Source organism: Aptenodytes patagonicus, chromosome 11 (assembly GCF_965638725.1).
Source record: "Aptenodytes patagonicus chromosome 11, bAptPat1.pri.cur, whole genome shotgun sequence".
Lineage (NCBI taxonomy): Eukaryota > Metazoa > Chordata > Aves > Sphenisciformes > Spheniscidae > Aptenodytes > Aptenodytes patagonicus.
The window spans coordinates 11,459,852-11,478,912 of NC_134959.1; the positions used below are offsets into that span (position 1 = coordinate 11,459,852).

The window sequence follows — 19,061 nt, forward strand, 5'->3', positions numbered from 1 at the left end:
CTTTCTCCCAAGCCACTCAAGGCTGTGTCTTCTAAAAGTTTAATGAAGGTTTCATAAACCATAAAAAAGCCCACTAGAATGTCATGACCTTCTTTCATTTTCTGATACTGTGCAAAAATCTGTTTTCCACAATTAACAGGGAGAAGAGTATTACACTTGAGAGACAGCATTTAAATGGTATGTTATAGTCCCAAATACATATTAAACAGAAGAGAAGAGGTAAATAAATGGTATTTCAGATGGCTATGCAGATGTCATGAAGAGAGATTTTATTTTTCCAAACAATAGGTCTTTGTATCAGATTAATACAGTTTGCTTCCTTCAGTATGCAGTAGAAAATTGGCAAGGAGATGAAATCATAAATACTTAATTATTAGCAAGTGACTCTAGGTACAGCTGCTGTATATCTACTATTTCTCATATTAAGCACATAGCAGGGGAAAATTCAGGGTGCCTGACTGTACTTAATCTGACCTATAGCCCAATTCTTTTTCTTCCTGTTACTATAGGATAAAATTAAGGCATATATTAATGTAAGGCTGACCAAACGTTGTTTAGAAAAGCCGATTTTTACAAGAGGAAGGGATCTTGTTGTGCTGGCAGTGTAAGAAAACTTGCAAATGGTGAACAGTTGTTGATGGGTGATCTAAAGTAATTACCAAGTTTGAAACTCAGCGTATAAACCATACCACAGTTATAACTCAGTTATTGATTGTGCTTTTATGAGAAATTTAGCATTAGCTATTGTTTGTTTGCTCTCTGATGCCCTGGAGAATGCAGTAAGATGCTTACTTGAAAATGGAAATAATGAATTCACTTGGAGCAGGGTCTTGCTCTTTTTCCTCCTGGTGTGTTTTTTTTCTTTTTTCCTTCTTTCTCAGCTTTACCCAGTAGAATTTCACAGAGAATGAGGTAGTAAGGCTACCGATACAATCCTAACTCTCCTTAATATCTGGTAAACTCTTAGAATCATAGAATCATTAAGGTTGGAAAAGACCTCTAAGATCATCGAGTCCAACCGTCAACCCAACACCACCAGGCCCACTAAACCATGTCCCTAAGCGTGTCACCTACACGTCTTTTAAATACTTCCAGGGATGGTGACTCAACCACTTCCCTGGGCAGCCTGTTCCAATGTTAAACCACTCTTTCAGTAAAGAAATTTTTCCTCATGTCCAAAAATGCTATACTTGTTATATTACATGCTATATAGCCATATGTTGTGCTCCCAGCTCATACTTTGCCTTGCAGTCCACAGAGCTGATCAACAGTGCTGAGGCAACTACAGCGTCAAATATTTTTCTCTCTCACAAGTACTCTGAAGCAACCTGAGGGAAAAATTAAGATTATTCTGACACGATGAGAGAGATTATGCACAGTAAATTCTTAACTATTTCAGGAATTTGGCTGACTGTAGCAGACTGCCAAGTATTCCCTCCTGTGTCAGGCAAGCCCTGTAATTCAGGACCATGCTTGTTGCATGCAGTCTGGGAGTGCCAGGATTAGACCACATACACGGACTGCATTAATAAGCCTTTGCTCTATAAAATTAGGCTTTCATACCTCAGAAAATGGTGGTTGTTTTCCCAGAGGGTGAAATGTGTGAAGAATTTTTGGATGTATATACATTGTTTTGATACTTTTGCTGCGTGTGAAATGCGTGCCTGGTGGGTACGAAGTGGGAAATATTAAAACACCTGAGGAATTTCTAATCGATACACACAGCTCTTTTACTTTTGAGGTATTTTACTCATTGACAAGAAAAGAATTTAAGTAAAGTTATGTCTTGCTCAGCTCCAGACAGAAAACTATAGATCAAAGGAGACTGGCACTCAGGTGTTACACTTGCGATTAGATACTTAGGCGTGGTGTTTTAACAAAGATATGGTAGTGACATTTTTATGATTTCCCCCCCCCAACTGCTCTATTTTTGTAGCTTTCCAAGTGTTACTTTCCTGACCTTTGTTTGATACCCCTAATTTGCAGGATCACTTAGAGAGCAAAAAGATGCAATTTCATGTATCATTAATTCCTTATAACCTTGGTGTTTATCTCATCCCTTGATACTGTTCCTTTCAGTGTTTAGTTTTAACAAAAGATTAAGGATTTTAAGTCCCATTTCTCTTACCCCTCTAGAATTTATGGATGTTATAAATAGTTTTGTATCCACATGGCTAACATCATGCATCAGCTGCGTGCCTTATGCCAGCATTAGTGAGGTATATAATGATCATGTTATCATTTGGCTATGCTAACATAATTAATAGAAGAACATATATATGTGAGCTAATGGGCAACCTACTGTAGGGTCAATGCCCACAAAATCATTACCTTGCAATGTCATGAAAGTGTGCCAGTTGTCTACCATATATTGGTCTAGGGAGTGTTTGTTATATTAAACATACTGGGTATTCATCTTAACATAAACTACTTAATTCAGTAGGTATCACAGATATCCAGAAGAATAATATATAGTGGATAATGCACACAGAGAAACAAAAACGAAAGGGTTCTGAGTATAAACGTTACAGACTGGCTAGAATGGGAGAGAAATAGGAAAGGTTGTGTATGAGGTAACTGGATTTCTTCTTGTGATTAAAGAAATCAGGAGGTACTGAGCTTGGCAGGGTGAGAGTCAGAGAAAGTCTTTAACATCTTTAATGTCATTTCTTATAGGAGAAAGGCTTTAACATCATCTGTTTTTCAAAAGCTTATGGTGTACCACTGTTATAGACAAATGCAAGATACATGTTGGAGACTGGATCACTGCGCTCCTTTTTCTTCCTGCCAAGTCTATCAATTGAATTCTGAATTACTGCAGCCTCTGTGCAGGTTTCTGAAAGCCCTGCAGTGGCAGGAGGCAGGACTGCTTTTGAGCCAGTGAGGAGTCATTTTCCAAGCAAGAAGCTCAGATGGTTTCCCTGATGGATGATGAAGTTGCAATGAGCGTCAGCCGCCTGTGGATGCCTGGGGGACCTTGCAACAGGACAGGCTGAGATGTGTCTTCTGGCACAAGAATGAGGAATATGGGGATATAGGAATACAGACACGGAGAATGTGGCAGAAGTGGAAATCCTCTGAGCAGGTTGGCTGAGGCCTGAGGAGCTTCAAGGCATGTTATGGTCATGGTGACTGTGGAGAATTTTTAGCTAGATCCAATTTTGGGAGCAGAAATGCATGTATGGGATTGGCCACCCAGAACTATCCCCAGAGATTACCTTCCCCTGCTTTTCCTATACTGCTTCCTTGCTGTTATTGTTAGAAACACGACAAAGCAGTCGCTCCCCTTCAACCATATTTTGTCTTACTAAAGATTTCCTTTGTCTCCTAGGTTATTTAAATTCCATTTTGGAAAAAAATACCATTGTTCATCACTATCCTGTCATCCCTGCCTATATACTTCTGGGAGCAGCATGCTCCAGGCTCAGCTGATTTGCACCACAGATTTGAATCTTACCCTGGGGTGATGCTGGCAATGGTGGAACTTCTCAGTTACCGCTCTGTGGCTTCTTTTTGGAGTTGGGCTGTTCTTTTGCACAGCATGGCAGGTGTCTGTAGGAGACTTCAAGTTAGCAGAGGGAGTTTAGGCTCTGCTTGCCTGAGACTGGATGGTCAAACACCATCTAACCCAGCGCCTTTGTCTTGTAGGTCAAGGGGTTATCAAGCCGAGATTCTTTTCAGCTCGACTGTTAGGACTCATGGAAGTATGATGTGATGGGCTGCTGTGGCTTTTTTCAGTTCTCATTGCTGAGGTTGATCTTTTCCCATTCTTTCTCTGTGGTAGCCACTCACATCTGGAAAGTAAAAGCACAACTCATGGGATATGTTGGATAGTTGTGTAAATCTGTGCAGATGTTAATTTAATAAAGAAAAGGCTCTACTTCAGTCATGGTCCTCAGTTTGTCTTCTGTATCCAAGTCAGTGATTTCTGGTAGGTTTTTACAGTCATCCTACAAAGCTGAGTACAGAAAAAGAATCATTGCTGTGGAAACCTACAAGAGGGTTTGGGAAAGGATAGCATTCCCTTAAAACATTATAGGATAGCAATTAACTTAATTGCTTTTATACTTCATTGAGATACTTTTTGTTTGTTCCTCACTACAGGAATATAATTACATAATATATGGTATAATATGTGTTTTGCTGAAGCCATGACGCTTGCTTCATTGGGACCAGATTTTGTCTACAGTGCTTAAAACTGGCTCATATAATAGAACTGGCTGTTGTTCTACAGACGTGCCTAAATGTGAAGACGACTGACTGTGAGATATGCCTGGCTGCTGAGCTGAGAATTATAGGTCAAACTACATTGTGCACCTAACTAATATGTCAAAAAGAAACCAAAAAGTTCAAATAAATGGGCCATTTATTGCAAGATGATCAAAAGGCAGAATTGTGAAGCCTAACTTTTACAAAATCCCAGCTTGCTTTAATAGTTCTATATCTTCTAGAAAGAAACCTTGGGATTTCCATTCATATACTTCACTAGAGGTTGGCTCTTTTGTAATCTCTATCTTATCCTTAAATAGGAAAGGCATTATTTGCTTTTGTGGATGCACCTAAATAGATGCTTCCTGGAGTGACTGTTACGGACTCGGGTATCTATCATACCCCTGAATTAAATTCTAACTATCTATGTAACACATCTTTAATGTTGTGTAACACTTTGTCATGTGAAGCATGTGAAGTTTCACAGTGAATATTGCATTTTTATTGTCATATAATGCTAGCTTTTCAACAGTCTCTTTGCATCTTGTAAATATTTGCAGCAATTTTTGTTTAAAAAAAAATCTTACATTTGGGTACTCTTAAAACTTTAAATTGCACAACGCTCAGAGTACTTTGCAGAGCTGTTGTTATAAATACGCAGAAAAATTTTTTTCATCAATAAAGAAATCCAGTGAGCGTGTGTGTATATATATGAGTTTTCTAACCGCAGAAACATTACACGTACCTGCAGAGTAGAAAAGGACTGATCAAGACTCTTGAACTGTTGCCCTTGCATGTTTTGTTCTACAGCTGAACATGCTATTAAACCAATCCAGGCATACCAGGCAAGCAGATTTGATGAGACCTATTGAATGCAGAATTTTCACAATGGAACTGCACAAATTTATTTAGCACAGGCATCTCTTTATTAAACTCTGAATGACTCTGGCTGTGTGGCCTCTGCTGTAACATTTGCACCTACATAATGTGATTGATAAAATCAGGAATATTAACTGGAATACAAAATACAACAAGAATGTCTCTGTCTGAATCCAGTCATGGCTTTAGCTTTCCCGAATGCTTTGGTGGCAGAATGTGGTTAGTTACTTCTCGGTTAAGAAGGGTTTGTTAATGCTGTACAGGGATTCTGGAGGAGGCTGCTGGCTCATGTATAAGCCACAATAGAGTCACTTCACTGGGCTTAGTGTTAGTCGCAGAAAGTGATACCATTAAATAGAAAGGGTTGACAAAATTCTTACCAAACAGCTACAGCTGAGTAATCCTTTCTGTGATGATTTGTTCAAAGTGGTGGGAAAAAAGCATCTATTTTTGGTGTTTGTTATAATATCAGGGAGGCCTTTAGCCTTTTTTTTTTTTTTTTTTTTTTTTGTATGGTGCTCTGAATGGAAACAGAGGGACAGCCGGTGTTGTGCCGCTTCAAGGATGGATAAGCAGTGCTTTAGACTTCAATGGATTATCTACATGCATGAAGCAATTCATATATCCATAAGCAAAGATGGTTACTGTTTTGATAAACAGGGGAGGTGATTCTGCCCCTCTACTCTGCTCTGCTGAGACCCCACCTGGAGGACTGCGTCCAGCTCTGGAGCCCTCAGCATAAGAAAGACACGGACCTGTTGGAGCGGGTCCAGAAGAGGGCCATGAAAATGATCCGGGGGATGGAACACCTCTCCTCTGAAGAAAGGCTGAGAGAGTTGGGGTTGTTCAGCCTAGAGGAGAGAAGGCTTTGGGGAGACCTTATTGCAGCCTATCCGTACTTAAAGGGGGCTTATAAAAAAGATGGCGGCAGACTTTTTAGCAGGGCCTGTTGCGACAGGACAAGGGGGGAATGGCTTTAAACTAAAAGGGGGGTAGATATAGACTAGATATAAGGAAGAAATTTTTTATGCTGAGGGTGGTGAAGCACTGGCACAGGTTGCCCAGAGGTGGTGGATGCCCCATCCCTGGAAACATTCAAGGTCAGGTTGGACGGGGCTCTGAGCAACCTGATCTAGTTGGAGATGTCCCTGCCCACGGCAGCGGGGTTGGACTAGATGACCTTTAAAGGTCCCTTCCAACCCAAACCGCTCTATGAAAAACAAAAGCATCAAAGCCTGAGGCAGGCAGTGTGAACACTGCAGCAAGTCACGTATGTCCTGAAGAGCCACCCAATTATCACAATTCCTGACTGTTGAATACAGGCAGGCAGGTATGTAGAAAGTCTCTTTCAGATATATTGTAGATACAAAACTAATCGCTAGTGGTCCTTATGCTCTGATATTAAAGTTGCTCTGTAGTAGCATTTGCTAAAATGTCAAGAGAAATTTTATAGATGACACACACACCGGTTCTCTGGAAAATTGGAAGCTTTCAGTGGAAAATACTGTGTTTAATGTTTGAGCCAAATGCAAGTATACTAACAGTGGAACGCTCTGGTTTGGATGTGTCACACTGTTCATTCTTACAAGCCAGGTTTCTCACCTGAACACACTGCCATGGCTGGAGACTCCAGGATGGCAGATGCAGTCTGAGCTGCTGTGGAATCGTGGGGGGGAGGAATGTGAGATGTCTGAGGTTTGGCTCTGATCAGGCACCACAGCTGCACTTCTGACTGGGAATTTTAGCTTTATCTAGATACACTTGGTTTATAATTTTGTTTCCCTGTAAAGTTGTTGCAGTTTTCCTTAGAAGAATTTTCTCCTTCCCTGGCCTTTGAAGATGCTGCAATTTTTCATCTCGCAGTATTAATGTAAATTACTTTTTAGGAAAAGTAATTTTTAGAAGACTTTTGTCTTCTGATCTACAGCATGGGGGAAAGCAAAGAAAACTAGCAAAGGAGGCTAAATATAACTAGAATAATGATAAAAATTGAAAAAACCCAAGTCTTCAGGTTTATGATAAATTTTCTTGGTCAAAAGAAGCATTACAGGATTTTTTCAGTGACACCATTCTGTTTCTGGGAATGTAGAAAAATGCCAAAAGCTTCCACATTGCTGATGACTATGCAGTTCTGCTAATTGTAACAATACTTTCTCTGCTGTGAGTGCCTGTATGAAGCTGAAGCCATTTAAATGATTTCTCTTAGGCCACTGAACCGCCATTTGATGGTAATAACTTTTTGGTTGCTACAGTCCTGTGCTGGATTCAGAGCAGCGACCTGTAGATGAAAGGCTCCATATCCCATTGCCAGTCCCCTGAGTTAGCCAGTCTTGGCCCGTTTTTCTTCTCTGCCAGCAGCCACTTCTGCCTCTGGAGTTCCTGACTGAAACAGGCAGCAAAGAAATAATTCTGTGGCTCATATTTCCACTTGGGTTCAGTGATCAGGATCACAACAGGAATAAGTGTGTCAAACTGAAAGGGTCTTTCTGCTTTTCATAAATGTTGTCCATGATATAAATGTTACAAAAGTGCTGTGTATTCCAATTAAACTTAAACAGCAGCTCTAGCAGGGAGGCAACTGCTGTGCACTCACAGGATAAATCAGCTTTCCTACTGAGCTCCACAGCATAGTTAAAAAAGGAAAATCTATTTCAGCAACCTCCATAAAAAGCATATGTATTTTCTTTGTGTCTGTCTTGCTTAGTCCTTCTTACGTAGTTCTTATTTTTCATGGATACTGAATACCTATGACTCTGTGTGGGGTCAAAATCTTTTTAATTTCAGAGAGTCTTAAACAGTAGTATCAAGTCTGCACCATCTTTTGCAGGCAGATGATGGAGCAAGCTGGGTTTAACAGCTTTGAGTTTTAGTTCTACTCCAGATCCCCTGTGGGATGTTGTGCAAGTCATTCCTTCCTGCAAATGGGAATAATGATTCTTTTGCTGTTTGGCTCTTTTTCTGCCGCAAGTGGAAAATCTTCGGGCCAGAGATATTTTTTTTGAGCTGTTTAACCCATACATACTACACTGAGTCCTGAACTGGATTCCAGTTGGGGAGGACTATCATGGAGCTGAACCAAATCCGGTTCATTGTCACCACTTTTATTGTTTCTATCCGAGCCGTAACTGCATCTGAACCCATGGAATTTGGCTCATTTGTGAGTAGAGAAAGATCTATTTTAAGTATCTGAGTACATAGAAACATCTACCAAGATAAGCCCCCAGTGGAAGAGCCACTATATACAACCTGTGATCAGTGGTAGCTCTGTTAGCTGCGTTCTAAGACAAAAGATGTTTTTCACACTTAGCAGAGCAATCCAGTGCTGCTATTTCTCCTGTGGTGCATCAACAAAATGCACTTTTCACTTGGCCGGCTACAAATACATGCGTTATCCTTGGTTATGTTTCTTTTTGCCTCTTGCTACTGTACTGGGGATAGAAATGACCTTGCATATTAAAAACTGACACTGGCTTGTGCGATGCTTTGACCATTAGTACCGTTATAGCCAAAAGGCTCAGACAGCCAACTGTGCCCTTCTGTGGTCTCTAACCTGACCAAAAAAGAGAACAGATTTAATTAAAGCTATTTTGGAAGTAGCACTGCATAATGATTTACCCTGAGTGAGAGCCAAAGTCCCATTTGTTGGAGATTAATATAACTTCATATGTTTGAAAGGCTATAGTTCTCTGTTAAATGTAATAACTGAAATTTCATATCTGCAAGCCTAGTTGTTCTAGGCATAAAATGAAAACCAACTCTGTATTTACTGAGACCATTTCTGTTGTTTGAATCACTTTATGGATATATGAAAGAAAGTCTGATGAAATGAATTATAGATATAAAAAATAGCAAGAGTAACATGCATTTCAGATTTTTATATTGTATAAGGGGAGTCTTGGGAGTTCAGCTTGACAAAAAAAATTTCTTTTTTCTTTTCCTCCTTTTTTTTTGTGTGCCTTTCCCCTCCCCCCCCCCCCCATTGCCTGTGAAATTGAGATGAGGACAAAGAAAGATATTAAAAACTAGTTTTCCCGACTCGGAATAGGAAGGATTGTGAGGCAGCAGGATGCTCTGTGCATTGCAGAAAGTGGGTAGCAATCAATAATAATGAAATTTTTAAAGGTACATCATTTTACAAAATACATCAGTGGGACAGTAATCTGGAGGATGTGTACGCAGCTTTGCAATAGGGGGAAAAGTTCTAAAGTATCCATTAGCTAACACTAATCACCAGATTATTTCTCTTGAAGGACACAAATATCGTAAGAAATCCACAGTGTTGCAATGAACTAAAAGAGGAAGCTCGTAAAGTGCTACTACCTAAGAGAGAGGAATAGTAACGCACTTTGGAAAATGGACATCTTCTGGTATATATTTTTTCACATATACCTTATTTATTAGCTTTACAGATGATCATAATGGCTGTACCTGAAGTAGTAATGACTCAGAAAAATTCTGCCTCCCCAAGAAACATAGGAAAATAAATGGATATAAAAGTTTCCTAAGTCTATTTAGAGGAAGAGTCAATATTATGGAACTAAAACCATTTTCATTTGCTGTCATATATGATGAGGTAAGAAGCTGCTATATCTTTGAATCGTTGATTAAGTTGGTGTTTTGTGCATCTCAAGGTGATTTCTGCTAACTACGTTTTTCTCCAAATTTCACATTCTCTTGATAAAATGGGCCATTGTTCTTTAAAAAAAGGATAGATTTTACATCTACCTTAAACAGAAGGAAAAGGTACCTGAAAATTTTGTATGAGTGTAATTAGCCAGTTATACTTAATGTAGAATACTTTATTGATAAGTAGTTATGAGTCTCTGTGTTGTATTTTCTGGAAGTAACAGGGAAAAGGGAACAAAGCCAACATGAGACAAAAATCTGAAAATGAACAAGCACTGTAGTATGATTAATGTTTAAAGGAGAGCTGTTGGATAATGGTGTTGAGCTGATTATAACGATGTCTAAGGAAGTAATTTTTCTCTTTAAAGTATGCATCACCTTGGATTTGAAATGCGATGTTTTATTTTTTACTGATGTCTTTCTTATTAAAGAGTGCTCTTCTGAAAGGAAGAAGTGCTTGAGAAAATATTTTAAGAGTTGGTTTATTGAAATACATTTAAATACTGCTGAAAGATTTTTATTTTTTTTTTAGAAATGTATGAATGTTTAGTCAAAAATCCCAAGCCACATTTTAGATTTAAATTCCCAAAGTAAACTCTTCCTGGTTTGACTGAAAAGAATACAGTCTCCAAAACCAGCTGGTTCTGTCTTTCAGACATGCTGATGTTCATCCTTGAGCAGATGTAAAGATTTCCCAGCAGTTTTTCTGGAGTTTGATACGGAGTCCTTTCATTCCCAAAGTTCTTGGTAGCAGGTGGCGATTTTAAAGACCTATTGGATATAGCTCCAGATGCACTTCATTATTTCTGGCTTTTGAGGAGGTAAGCTTTTGCATGGAACTTTGTTATACTTGTTTTAACGTAAGAGACTCCTTTAAACACTGTTAGCTATTGATATTATTTCTGGAGTACTAGGACTTGTGGGCACAATCAAAAGATGGGGCCATTCTCTACAGACCTTACTGTCTAAGAGGAAACTTGGAGACAATGGAAACAATGAAAGGCTGCAAAACATTCACTGTATTACTTTTTGTTCCCCAACTAAAAGAGAAATTAATTCATTATAAAGCTTGACTGTTTTAAAGCTTGAGCTATTCTAGTTGAGGCTTATTTTTTTCATTGTCTTGTACTGTAACATCTCCAGAAATATTCTGTGAAGTAGGAACAGTCAGCTTGCAAATACGGTGTCAGTCCAGTTTCATGGACAGCTATCTGTATAGCAGGAGGTCACAATGAGGTGGAATCAGAAGAGACATCCCAAGCTGGTTTCCTGTTTCCTTTGAAGTATAACACATCCTGCAGCTGTCAAAATTACACAATACATTCTCAGAAAGCAGAGACGATGAGACTAAAATGCTTTTGTTTTTGAGAATTAAAATACCATAATTAACTGTGGATGTTTGATCATAGGCCATGTATTACTGACTATCTATACTCTTATTGGGTCCATTTATTAATAGGAAAAAGTAAACATTTTTCAGGTTTAAGTATGAAATTGTTTTCATTTGGTATGTTCTTTGCATCTGTTCTATTTATGAATTCAAATGTGCTGGATGTAAAAATGGGATAAAATGCCTTTTGTAAAAGTAATGATATTCATTTTAATTAATCCATTTTACCGCAAGATTTTCTCAGGGATTAGATAGCATTCTTTTTAATAATTTGAGTAATAACAGTTAGTTACTCTCTTACTAAGTTACTCCTTTCAAGGAATTTTCCATAGTTCTTTGACATTAAGTCATTTATAATTATCCTATTCACCAGGGCTCTGTAATCTTTAATGTCTGTTAACATGTAGTCACTGCAAGGCAACCTTAGTGTATTAGATCTCAAAAAAAATTGCCTGGTATTAAATATCTATTACAAGGGTAGATGTCTTTCAATTAAAGCAGAGAGAAAAAAAATAGTTTGCTAGTATTTAGAAAAATATTCATAATAGGTTGACATGCTCCAGCTTTGGAGTCAACAAGAAATGAAAAGAATCCTATTTAACTCAAGGTCGCAGAAGAGAGCCTATTAAAAAGGGCTATGTTTCTGAAGTGCAATGCCAAACCATTTATGCTTTTAAAATGCATAAAGTTTGAAAGGTAGAATGGTTTAATGTATTTTGCAGTTTCTCATTAATACACATGATCACTGAAAAATAGTTTAGCCTATTCTCTTTTTCATTAGTAAAGCTATAACTTGGTGAGCCTTAGGAAGTTGAAAATATGACTTCTGAAACAAGTGTCAGAAAATCATATCAATTTAAACTTCTTGAGTATCTCTCTTCAGACTGTGTGCCAGTGCTTGCTTTTCTGACACTCAGGCCCTTGTCCCTGTAGTTAATCTTGCAGAAATGTTGGGAATTTTAATGTGCTATGGGTCACGTAAGCTTCAGAGTCCATTAAAACAGTTAGAATACAGGCTAGCAGTTGGATTTGGAGACTTTCTATTTTACATTTATATCTCTTGATTTATATGATTTCATGACTGAATCTTCAGACTTCTTAGATGCTAAAACAGCACAGGAAAACATGTTAGTGCTGGACTGGCTTATCAGTGGATTTGATTGGGGATGGTTAAGTCTGGAAGAAGACAATGGATCGTCTTGGAAAGATAAAAGGCAGAGGGAGAAGAATCAATAAAATTATTTTTGAAGTTAAGCCTGCTGGATAAAGGCATAATTGTCAGCTAGTCAGATAGATACTGCTGAGTAGTTTTAACTGGTGTGATGCTGTTGGAATTGGTAGTTGCATATGCTGGGTGTTACTGGTGGTACTAAATTCCTGTAAATCGAAGGCAGCATATCATCACAGCAGCCAGCAGCACCAAACGGTAGCTGTCCCCTCCTAGGGCCTTGTTATTGTTAATCCTCCCTGGGGGATGCAGGAGTGAGCCTGGCCCGTGCTAGGACGTTTCTTTTGGAGTGCTGACCACCGGTAGCTGGAGCCCGCGGTGCCGAGCAGGGGACGGTGGCAGTGCTCACCAGCAGTGGTGCCTGCCCTTCCCTTCCATGGCCCTGCCAGGTAGAAGAGCTGGGACCAGCTCTGAGGGTACGTAAGGAGGGCCCTGTGGTTGCAGGGCAGAAGCAGAACCTCTGACCTCTATAAATATTTTCTGTTAAGGATATTGCTGCCAGTTCTCTAGATTCATGTGGACTTGGGCAGTGTCAAACACAGACATGTTCCTTCTTGAAACTATCATTTCCTTGGCACTGACAGGAGACCAGCAAGCATTTCAATGATGGCTGTAGGGCAGTGAAGGAAATCCAATATATGTTTTCATAACATTTTTATTATTTCACAGTAGAGAGCCTTTTTCTTTTACATAAACAGTGGGTGACAAATTCAGGAGCTGAAGTTCAGCATTGATGAGACAGCTCATAAATTCTTTTTGTGTAACTGTTTCCACATTTATTTGGAAAAATAAAACATAACATATATTTGACGTACATGTATATTCTTTATCCTTCACGCTGTTACTTTGTCTTCTTTCGTTATATGTTGGGCACAGATTTTGTGATTTTACTTCTGATCAAAACTACGTTATAAATAACTCCACCTACTTATCTGTCCAGGAGTGAATAAGCAGCATCGTGACATCATTAGACCAACATCGTTTGGATTTTAGTGGGAAATATAGATTTGAAGGTCAGTGATGGAAATATTGTTCAGTTCTCTAAAAACTGTTGGTACTTTGCAAGTCTGCTCAGAGATCTGAAATGATGTAATTTCAGCAGGATGGATTAGTTGTCAAAACTTTGAAAGTATATGAAAATGTAATTCATCATAGGATTTTTCAGCTCTGTGTATATTGCCAGTAGAAATTTGTGTGCAGTAGAAATTTGTGTGTGTGTGTGTGGTACGAATAATTTGCCAACATTCAAATCTGTAGGAGGTAAAGAGAATTAAGATTTTGTGTTATAGTACTTCCTTCTGCATTGTGATCTGACATACTTGGCCCCTTTCAGTTGCATGTTAGTCTTGTTCTGGCTTTAAAAAAAAATAAGAATATTGTTTTTCTTTACCTACCCTATTCTGTCTGAGCCTTTCTCTTAAAATATATCCCTGACAACTGTCCTATTTCTCATGCTTTGAAAAGGTGGTGGTTATGGCTTCCCAACCACACTCTGTGCAATTTGAAAATAAAAAGATATTCCTCTGTCAAATGTTGAAAGAAATCTTCCTTTTCAAAAAGCAGAAGAAATTGTCTAGCTGGGATTAAACAAGGGCAGGAAGTGAAGCATTTGTTTGTTTTATGAAGTCTGGTGAGTTTTGATAATGAGTCCTTTAAAATATATGATACTGAAGCTTTTCTAATTCCAGACAGATAAGAAATAATAGTTACATATTTCAGCTTCAAAGACAAAAGTAACCTTTTATCACCTAATCTAACAATCTTCTTAGTAAAATGTCTTAGAATGTGAAATAATAAAAAAGCACCATCTTTGAATAGCAGGGGTTTTTAATTGCCATAATCAAAGTCCAAACACATTTCCCTTCTTGCTTTAAATAGATTCTCTTAATGACAGGTTTTTCCTTAATGAGGAGGAGAACAAAGGGAACTCTGAGCGTGTTGGTGTGACTTCAGTATGACTAAAGTTCTGATTTTTGACAGCCCCCACCTTGAAAATAGGAAAACTGGAAGTGGTTTAATTAATGTGTAGCTATGAATTGCTAGTTTGCATTTTAAAATATAAACTTTTTTTATATTAGCATTTGAATATATGTTTTAAATAGCAAAAAAAGCTGAAGAAGTCTTACGCTGTAGGTCACATAACATAGCATATTAATTCACACTTATTTTTGATAAATAATACAAAATATCTTTTAAAATTGGGCATTCTTTTTAAGTTTACTAATCTTTTCTGTAAATTTTGTGAGTGATAAATAGCTTAGTATAATTACACAATTCATGGAGTTTTTGGACATTAAGTCTAGTTCTAGTACTAAAATCTGTGCTTTGAGAAGGGGAGACCTCTAACAAATTAGTTGATAAACAAAAGTAGTTAGTGTTACTTAAATTCACGTGATCAAGTTAACTGATGTGTAATCATACTTAATAGGAAAGGAGAAGATAATCCCATACTTAATGGTGATCAGATTTTCTACAATTGACTCAACCTCAAATATATGTTCTACGTGTGGTCCTTTGTAGAGAGCATTGTAGGTTTTAATAAAAGAGATGACTTTGGTATTAATAACAATTAAGCAATAATTCAGGTAATATATCAAATTTTACAGCAGGGATAGACATCTCTTTTTAATATTGGATCTTGGAACAACTTTAGTGAGTCCCATTTATTTTCTAAGGAATCACATTTGTTTTCAGAAGTTGCTTGGTTCTGTAAGACTTAAGAGGAGTGAATCCTTATGCTACTAAGAAAATTTTAGATACCCTTCTGGTGTGATAATAGCAGTGTAGTTACCCTGCTGCAGTGTCTCCCATGTCTTTGTGGGGAGTTGTACCACTGCCAGAGCTGGCTGCTGAGTGCCAGTGGGCGTCCTGAGCTTGAGCCATTCCAGGAATGTCTGCCTGTGTCTGTAGACAGCTGGAAGGGTAACAGGGTCACCTCCCTCTTACCACCTAACTCTGGGAGGTGCGATGGACTTTTCCAGCTTAATATCACTGTTCCTGTTGTAGCTTTCCCCTAAATTCCCTGTAGCCTAAAAGTACACAGATGTTGGGTGAAACAAGGAAGGGCACCAAGGTGGAGCTGGGAATGACGGGGCAGCAAGAGCAACCGGGGCGGTGCAACCTCGGCTGCTTGAGCGGCTGCTCTGTAGTAACAAATTTGGAAATCTGTGCTCTGCCCAGGAGATGGGGCCCTGCTGTTTTCAGACAGGAAGGAATGTTTGCACTCCTATAAGCTTTTTGCTATTCTGTCAAATTGTACTTATATTTACAGCCGCAGACTGCTCCAAGAATAATTATAGTTTTTAAACAATTGTTGTGATTGCATACTAAGACTGATGATTGATTGATATCAGTTTAATTGGAGAGAAAATGGCCACCAGTTTTTGAATGGCAGGAATTTTTTTGTTTTGTTTTTTTCTGCTGTCCGTAAAGCTATGAATCGCGATAACATGTGGATAGAATAATGGCTGTTATCTGAAATGTAAATGAGAAACAGGGCTGGGGAACATCTCCCTCCAGTCCACCCCTCCAGTGGCATCTGCTGGAAAGGTTACTGTGCAGAAGCAGTTTTGTAAGAATTTCCTCCCTTCTGCTCCCTTTTCTCTCAGCAGCATCTGGTGCAAGAATGAACTGCAATGTGAAACTGGGTTCATTATTAAAAAAAGAGATTATAATTTCCACGTCACTCTCTCTATTTCCCACCCCCACCCCCCACTGTTTGATAATAATCTAGTTTTATAATGAAATTCATGAGGCTGCAACAACAAAGGAGCTCATGGAAGAGAACAGGAGCTTGTCAGATGGTATAGATTTGCATACTAATGAAGATTATGATGTTATTAATGTTACAAAAACATGGTAGTAGCAAATGCCACAGAAATGGGGAATGATAGATCACGATTAAACTCCAAAAACAAATTAAAGAATGTATTTTACAATATAGCTACATCTTGCAACTGCTGAAGACAGAAGTAAACCCAGTTCTTGTAACTGAATTATTTTGATTTGTGTGTCACTTCAAGAAGGTTAATAAATGTAGACTTGCAATATGTTTTATTGCCTGTACTTTATTGGAAAAAAGGACTCAAAACTTCAATTTTGTTTCAAGCTACAAAGGCTGACCACACAAAGTACAATGGGTTGGAGTTCATAGGACTGAAGTTCAGAACGTCATGCCTTTGACTTCAAAGTGTGAGGTTAAGACAGGTGGCTCATCCATCATTGGGGTTTTATTCCTGTCTTTGCTGTAGGATTCTTGACTTAACTTTGGACAACCTTATGATATTTCCCTTTGCTTGCTTGTTCAGTAAAATAGGTTCATAGACTCCACTGAGATCAGGAAAAGAAGGGCAAAGCAGAATTAAAGCTTCTACAGCTCACGTAGTAGGCTTTCCACATTCCATGTCTTCTGAACAGTTAAAGGTCTTGGTTTGCTCCAAAAAGAGCACTTGGCATTTGCCAAGTCTCATGTCAAATGACAATTTGAGCAGTAGTTTTCTGTGCTTGATTCCCTCTTCTTCCTGCTTTGCATGACAGTGATGCCTGTGCAGACACATGAGGCTCTCAGAGCAAGGTGGTGGTGGTTTTATATCTACTCTGCATAAACAGAAATGAGTCCTAAAGTGCAGGACAGTAGACATGCTCGCTTCCAGTAGATTTCCCTTTCAATTAAAATATGGAACAGTGAGGCTACCCTTGTTACATGCAGCACTATGATTTTCCAGCACATTATCTGCTGCAGTTCAGCAAATTGAAAGTGTATGTTTGTGAGGAAGATGAGGATGATCAGGTTCTCACAACATTTGGCTGCTATGAGAAGCTTGTTCTGTAGCTCCAACAACACAAGGAATTAACTCGGTGTAAGAGAAGCCTCTGTCAGTCAACAAGAGCGTTATGAAAAAGCGGGAGTGTCTCATTGGTTGGGTGTGATTGAAGGTGGTGATGTATTTGGGAAGATTTCAGTGAGTCTTAGGGACCATGATAGACTTGAGTGAAATTTAGTGTTTGTCAGTGTTTGTGAGCCTAACAAGGCAATTTGTGCTTTTCTGTTACGCTGTGTAACTTATCAGGGTCATTTTGCCCAAGTTAAAGTAGTCAAAGCCTTAAATCTAAGTCAAGAATGATGCTTTGACAATGAAGCTTGATAAGGACAAATTGTACCCTGCAGACAGATTGGTGCAGTTTTGATGCGGTCAGTGTGGGAGCGGGATGCAGCAGTGTGCACCCAGGAGGTCTGCAAACCACAGGTGCTAAAAAGCCCAGCATTATACCTTTGGTGCTCTAAAGGGTTTGTGCGTATTTGTGATGTTTCTGAAGGAAAGGTGGGATACAGGCAGCCATTTTGTGCTCCGCTGCTGGTCAGCCTCTTGCAGAGCTGTAAAATGTAAATACAGGAGCCAAGAAGGGGAGGTGGCAGATGCTGAACATCAGCAGAGGACTCTGCTGTCCCATTCCACAGCCTGGGGGAGCATCCCAGCCCACAGCCAGCTTCCTCGGGCTCTGTGCAGGGAGCAAGGATTGGGTCCGTTATGCAAATGCTTCTGTAAAGAGAGCCATGGATTCATGTTCAAATATTTTTAAGTGTCTCAGTTTATAAAATTTTGCCTTAGGCAGATATTTCTTTCACATTGAATTTTAAATAATGAAAGAGTTTAATGTGTTTCACATTAGAAACAGCTTAGTTCTTTTTAGGGATTGTGAAATAAGTGTTTTCGTAACATTGTCCTATGTTTAGTAGCCTTCGTAAGAGCTTGAAAGGTTTCCAGTATCCCTTTCCTTTTTCTCACTATAACAAAAGGTTTTCACTTCGCTGTTAATGTGGATTAATAAATCTGCATTAAATAAAACACGTAGGAAAGTGACAGTTCTGACAGCCTAAATTGTACTCATTTGTGATGTCTTCTTTCAGAGGCATTGATGACTGAGCAACAGTTCCTTGTAGTGCTGCTTTATCTGATCAAAAACATTTTAAATTTGAGAGAACTAATACAGCATGGTAGCCTGGGAAGAAAAGACAGCTTGTTTAGTCTCTCCCTCTTCGGCGCAGGAGTCTTCCCTAGTGGCTGTTTGCTGGGGTCTGCCCCATCATAGACCACAGGACGGATGACGGTACCTGCAGGATGAACTACGCATGGCAGACACTGGGATATGTACTTCCTGATGAACAACTGCAATTAGGAATTATGTGGATCTTAGCAGGGCCTCTGACAGACTGACTCTGCTCTCTTTGGTTGCAAGGGACACATATCTCTAAAGCCTCTTCCTTTAGCTGTTCTCTTCCCTCAGGGTCCCTTTGCATTTTTCCTTCACCACAGTTTTTCATAAGGGTCTTTCAGTGATGAGAAGAACCCCTTGTGAGGTTGTCGCAACCTGCATGCTCAACTACTGTGTATCTGAGCACAGCTGTCAACTTCTTTCCTGACCCAGAGCTTACTGTAGAAGCCAGATTGACCTGGTCCCAGGTGGTGGAAGTGGGGAATTGCTTCTTATCACAGGCTAAGGCAATCGGGCAGCTCAGTTGTGCTACCCTCGATAGATATTGCAGAGAGGCTGTGTTAACTCCTTGGGTTAAGGCACAAAGACGCAGGTCAGAGGACTGAGACTAGAACAATGAACTCTGGTGGCAAAGGGACCAATCTCTGTAAAAAATGTCATTGCAAGTTTGAGACCGGTTCATACTTCTCTATTAAACAGTGCCAATCACTTGATGTGAAGCAAATTCAGAGAAAT

The 19,061-nt window shown here is 39.1% G+C and overlaps 2 protein-coding genes across 4 annotated transcripts in view; both read right to left on the minus strand.

Annotated features, from left to right (window-relative positions):
• Positions 1–19,061, minus strand: part of KCTD15 (potassium channel tetramerization domain containing 15) — a 230,773-nt gene that overhangs the window by 112,944 nt on the left and 98,768 nt on the right. The window lies entirely within an intron of this gene.
• Positions 1–19,061, minus strand: part of CHST8 (carbohydrate sulfotransferase 8) — a 192,685-nt gene that overhangs the window by 29,308 nt on the left and 144,316 nt on the right. Inside the window, exon 1 of one of the 3 annotated variants that reach the window (XM_076349142.1) lies at positions 3,458–3,635. The exons of the other annotated variants lie outside the window; for them this stretch is intronic. The gene's annotated coding sequence lies outside the window, so the exon portion shown is untranslated. Of the gene's footprint in view, positions 1–3,457; positions 3,636–19,061 lie in introns of those variants that run through there. 3 annotated transcript variants of the gene reach the window in all.